This window comes from Amblyomma americanum, chromosome 2 (assembly GCF_052857255.1).
Source record: "Amblyomma americanum isolate KBUSLIRL-KWMA chromosome 2, ASM5285725v1, whole genome shotgun sequence".
Classification (NCBI taxonomy): domain Eukaryota; kingdom Metazoa; phylum Arthropoda; class Arachnida; order Ixodida; family Ixodidae; genus Amblyomma; species Amblyomma americanum.
Genome location: NC_135498.1, coordinates 125,087,809 through 125,093,808, shown reverse-complemented (window position 1 = coordinate 125,093,808; position 6,000 = coordinate 125,087,809).

The window sequence follows — 6,000 nt, the reverse complement described above, 5'->3', positions numbered from 1 at the left end:
CGGGAACCGATGTCGTGTCGCCGTCCGACCAACGCCTACCGACCTGCGGTTCGAATAAACACCTTTACATTTGCAACATTGTACACAATTGTGTACACAGCGCCTTGATGGTCACAAAATTCACTTGTGGAAGGCAAGGAAGCAATTTCGGTCTTTTGCCAGGCACAGTGACACGGTGCATTTCATGCAGAATATCCGGGACCTTCCTGCACTGCTCGGGCTTGCACCTCGATGGCTCCTTCTGGTCACGGGCTTCGGGCCAATGGTCAAAGGAGTCGTAGCGCGTGTCTGCAAGGAAGCGATATTCTTGCTTTGTTTTGCTCTATCTTTGGTTGTGGCGCTTGGATCTCTGCAAGAGACGGCCTTCCCCGCTTTTTCTCGGGCAGTACCGGCTTAATTAGTGCTTCGGCAACTTTCAAGCAAAAAGTAATAAAATCTAGGAGTTTAGCTCTAGGTAGCGTTTGACGGTCACGGAGGTATTCCAGCCAAGAATTGCAGATAGCCACGTCCACAAAGTGAAAAAGCACCCTCAGTGTCCACTTTTTCCAACAAATTTTCGTGCGGTACAAACTAAGCAGAAAATCCATCTTGTCAACACCACCCATTGACTCATTGTATTTCCTTATAATTTCTGGCTGGTGTACAAAGACATACTCTTTCTTTTGTTTGTCTCATCGCTTCACTTCAGATTGCTGTCCTACTCTGACAAAGTTTGATGCAAGTGTCGCAGTATTATTGTCGTTCCAAATAACAGCAACAATGTCATCATTCACCATCTGTGACGCACTCCTCTCAGTAGCCCCTTGGCTTCTTTTTCGTCAGCTTGGCTGATGGCAGCGGGCACTTCAACAGGCACTTCAACAGACTGTTGGCCCGAACAGTTCCTGCTGCAAGTATGCTGTCAGTCCGGAGTTGACGCAGAGGAGGAATTGAGGTGAAGTAGTTGTCAAAGTACAACTGATGATTGCACCCCACCAGAATTCTTTTTGCGAGGTGCATTACGACACCAGAGCAAAGTCCATATGCTTGCTTCAGTTCTTCCGGTAATGTGTTTTGGCCTTGGTACACCACGAAATCGTACAGCAGGCCACTCCTTCCACACAGAGCGAATACCTTTACTCCCCAGGGTGACGGCTTCCGTCGCACATACTGTTTAATTGAGAGCTTCCCTTTAAAATGTATCATTTGTTCGTCAACTGTTGTTTGTTCTTCGACCTGCAGTTCTAGGCACCGAGCCTTGATACCCTCTAGAAACGGGCGGACCTTCCAGAGTCAGTCTTCGCAGCTTTCCTCTTCATCTACAGCAGCATGAACGTTGTTGCGCTACTTGAAAAATCTCTTCACTGTCATAGTCTCTGATATGAGAGCAACTTTCGCAGTGCTTTGACAGTACATTCATTCCCTTGGAAGAGGTATTACGCCCATTAGAGTGTGCATACCGAAAAGATTGAGCACCTCATCAGGATTTGTGTTCACGGAGATCCGGGACTGCTGTACACTGTACAAGTTAGTAAACTCCGTTCAGGATTTATACACAGACTGCGGGACATACCTCAAAAAATAGTTGAAAGGTGTCATAACGTCAGCTTCATCTGGGGTCGAATATGTCTCCTTCACAGAACACGATGTTTCGTGGCAGTGCAAACTTCTTTTTTTGCCAGCGCACAGTTTTGAAATGAAGCTATCATCAGTCACTCCTTCAGATTGTGTTTCCCCTGCAGCAGCATCTTCATCTTCTGCGAGGTTGGTGAATGCAGCTGCAATGCAGGCGTTGGTCGCTCACACGTGGCGTCGTCTTCGTCACTTTCCCCGACGTCGGAAACGTTTCCATCAGCTATGAGCTCCAAAAGCCTTTCAACTGACTTTTGGGTTTTCTCATGCCTTTTCGCATTGTGAAAAGAAAAGCAAGGAATGGCCAAAAAACCTGGAAAGAAAATCAAAGCAACTCTCAGCGTTCTTCATTTCTGCAGTGACCACGGCGCTTTGTACACAATCGTATACACATGCCCGTGCGAGCATTAGCATTTGGTCATTTCCTCAGAAATGATGAAATTATCATTGCTCGGTACTTTATATAACGCACAAGCACGTCTAATTTTTTTCCTTGCTACAACGTACAAAAGTGGCTCTAAAAAAATAAGAACTTGACTAACCGCTCTTTGCTGCTCCGGCATCCGCCATTTCTTGTTTTGATATGAACATCTTCACCGAAATGCGATAGATGGCGCCCAAAATTCACATGGTTGTCAGTTTAAAAGTTTGCAAATGCGCTAAAAACGACCTAATAGAGAATTGTGCGTCCTAATCACGAAAAAAAACACCAGATGTGCAATGTACACATTTGCGTACAAGGCGCCTTAAAGGGTTAAGCTGCAGATGACATAGCCTAGGAACAATGGCTACGAACAATGTCCCCCACACAATTTCTTCAATACTTTGGCATGCTTTCAGAAGTTTTCCCAAGAAAGAGCAAGCAGCGTGTCTAGATGACCTTATCCAATCAGCAAACAAGCAAGGACATTTTGCTTTGTGGTTAGGGGGAAGAAGTTTATTTACACCACGGTGTAAGAATACATTTAGGTGTTGACACTGCGCTCGGCGGCGCGACCAGAACTTGTTCGCCGCTCCCTGCGCTTCTCTCGAACGCTGACAGATGGCGCTACGCACCCGGGGCCCCTAGTCGCCGAGCTTCGGCAGCCGTAATGCAGATGCCACGGGATCTTTCGGTGCCGCTGCGTGTACGCGTGCTTTGTGAAGTGCGGCAAGACAACAAAGGATTGAAACTGCTGTCGACACCAAATAATTTTGGGCTACTTCGTGTTTTTCTTGCTGAGACTGCATGAATGGGCGGAACAGCAGCGAGGACGCAGCCCTGTGCTGCTTCCGAGCTCGTTATCGAAATGCGTTCATAGCAAATTTTTTTTCCGTTCATCCGCACGACTGCTGTGAGCATAGTTAACTACACTGCCTCTTAAATATAAAAGGTCGGACTCAACGCGCCCACATTTGGCCTGAAGAGCCTACGCGTACATTCAAACATTGCTTGAGCAGTGTATTGCGCCAATGCTGCGAGATGACCGCCGTGTTGAGAACGTGGTTAACTTCGGCCACCTGGAGTTCTTTAATTTGCACAGAAACCTCAAGGACGTTTCCGCATTTCGCCTGCATCAGAAATACTTACTCCGCAGCCACAAAACACAGTGAATCACAACCTACTGGGCTACTTTCGTGTAATCAAGAGCCAAGACCGCGACTGCAATTGTGATGATCACTGCATTCGTTTATTTGGACGATACACTGAGCGAATCATCCTCTATCATCTATCTAGGATGAGCACAGCTTGGCCTGTTTCTTTTTTTCTTGACACTGCTTTGTCATGACTGCATTGGTGTGCTTACAATGCTGCCTCATACGCATGCTGACGTAATAGTGGAGGAGCTGTGCGAGTACTTCTTCCTTGTGATCAGCACATGGGAATGTCATCGTGTATGTATCTATCACTGCGTCTATGGTGTCCCAGTACACCATGTGGCAGTCTGCATAGTCAACAAAAAACCGCTCCGTATGCTTTAGAAGGTCAAATATGTTGACGTTAGGGGGGGTAAGACCCCCTCTGGTCTTCACATTTGTTAGAGCTGCTTCAGCAAAAGAATTATTTTTTACGCTGAAGGCTGACAAGCAAGCAGCGCAGCTGGTAACTCTTCGCATCTTTCTGCACAAAAAACCGGTGACATAATAAAGTATGCAGTCTGTAATTTGCCCTCCGTCTGATTTGTGTTTCTGAACGATATCTTCACATTCCCAGTCTTCTACTGAAACTAGATCGTCTAGCTTTTCTTTAATTTGATTGGTGAATCCAGGGCATGATGCCACCGTCCATGGCATCGGCCCGCGCCACCACGTGCGTTTCCACAACTGTCAATCCGGCTTGTGCCAAACCGCGACACAAAAAGCTAGTTCTAGCAAAATTTGCTCGTCCACGATGGAAGCTGACGACATGGAAGCTGAGATCGTGGTGTTCACAGCTTGTGATGCACTCTCTCAGCCCAAAACATCGACCAACGCAGCCTAAAAGGGCACCTAAAGCAGGGCACGCCGGAGAAGGGAATATACGGCCGCACCGAAAGCGAAGGGCCTCTGCTCCGCAGCGCCCCCGCGCCGCTGCGGTCGGCACATGTACTAGAGGGCGAACACAATCTGTGCGCGCTCTCCGCCGCGGCGGGCGGCCAGTGTCAACACCTAAATATATTCTTACACCGTGATTTACACGCACTGACTTGAGCAGTACCCTCGTCAGCATTTAGTACTACCAAGGTCAGGTCACTTCATTTCAGAAGTGTACCCTGGCAGAGTCCATAACAGGTTACTACACTGATAATGTCAGTAATGAGCACACTAATGAGCACACTTCAAAGGGGGTTTATTGAAAATGTGAGAAGCGCGGGCATTGGTCGTTGCTGAAGTAGCAGGGCGAGAGGCCAGGTCACAAGCAGCTCTTCTATCTCAAGTGTCCTCCTTTTCCTTTTGCACAATGGGGGAAGACCAGGGACTGGCAGATGTTTTAACAATGCCGCATTATAGCATATTGTCACCTTGGTCATTGATTACACAGCACTCTGGAGGTGACACACGGTAAGGGCACTGGCCAAAATGAGCATGGCCAAAATTCAGATTTTTTCCGTGTCCTCCACTCACCAGTTTTTCCTTCTCCAAGGGTAACTCGACGTCTCCGCCAACCTTACTCAGGGCCCTTCGCAACGTTCGGAAATTCTGTTCTATTTCGTGCCTTTTAAAGCTGCCATACCTGATCGCCGTCTTGACCATATGGATCCTGGGGAGATAGCGTTCATGAGCTTGCAGTAGACTGTTCCCGATTCCAGCTCTTCTACCTCTTTTATTTCGCATCCTAGTGGTGTTTTGTTGATCCATGCCAGGACCGTCCTGCACCCCGTTATGAGTCCGACAGTATGTCGTGTATTGTAACGCGTTCCGGACTGCCGAAGGGGAATGTTATCGCGTGCAGGTTCGAACAAGGCAACCAACAAATCAGACAAAACAAAATGAACCTGTATTTATAATTTAAAGGAAAACAGCGAATAAGAAACGAAAACACCAAGAGAAACACACACTCACACGCCTACAACACTTCAAAGTGTTGTTGTACAAACATCGAGGTTCAAAGTGGCCGCTTGAGTCCGAAAAAGTGTGTGTGAAACGCTTGTTGGGTTGCGTTTCTGCACTCAGTTTGCTGTCTGGAATCATCGGCTCCAGCTTGCTAGCTTTAATCACTCCTTCAGTCTCGTCCAACCATTTCAATGCTTCTCCTTGTTGCCTCGCTCTTTGACAAATCTTATCCATCTTCATTGTGTGATCGAAATACTTATTGCGTTGTTTCGTTACGAACTTCAGTGTTCTCTCGCTCCTCTTTCGGAGCGTCCACATTTGGTTATGCGGCTGCAGCTTCTTGGACATCGTCCATCTTGTTGGTGCCCTTAAATCATCTAATTTCACACAATTCCGTCAGCAGTGCGGGCAGTGAAGCGGATATATGCGCTCGTGCACCGACCTCTCCTGCTTCCTGGCGTTGCCGGACTCACTAAATCTCCTTCCGCAATGCTGGCAGGCGTGGGGCTTCTCCCCCGTGTGTGCCAGCATGTGCACACGGAACCTATTTAACTGGAAGAACAGCTTTCCACATTGGTTGCACAGGTGAGCGACGCCGCCGACAGAGTGCCGCGCTCTGCGGTGACGCGCCAGGTGACCCGCAAGGACGAACTTTTGGCCGCAGTCTGGGCACTCGTGCAGCCTCTCTCACTTGTGGACCGTCACGTGTTCGGCAAGGCTCTTCCGCTGTGCGAACCGCTTCCCGCAGTGCTGGCACAAGAGGGGTAGCTGCTTGGTGTGAGTGCGCTCGTGTTCGACGACAGTGGTTCTGAGTGGTAGGGGGTGAAAGGAAGAGAGCACATACTGAGCATGCCAGCCTGTCCTTTTAAAACAAGG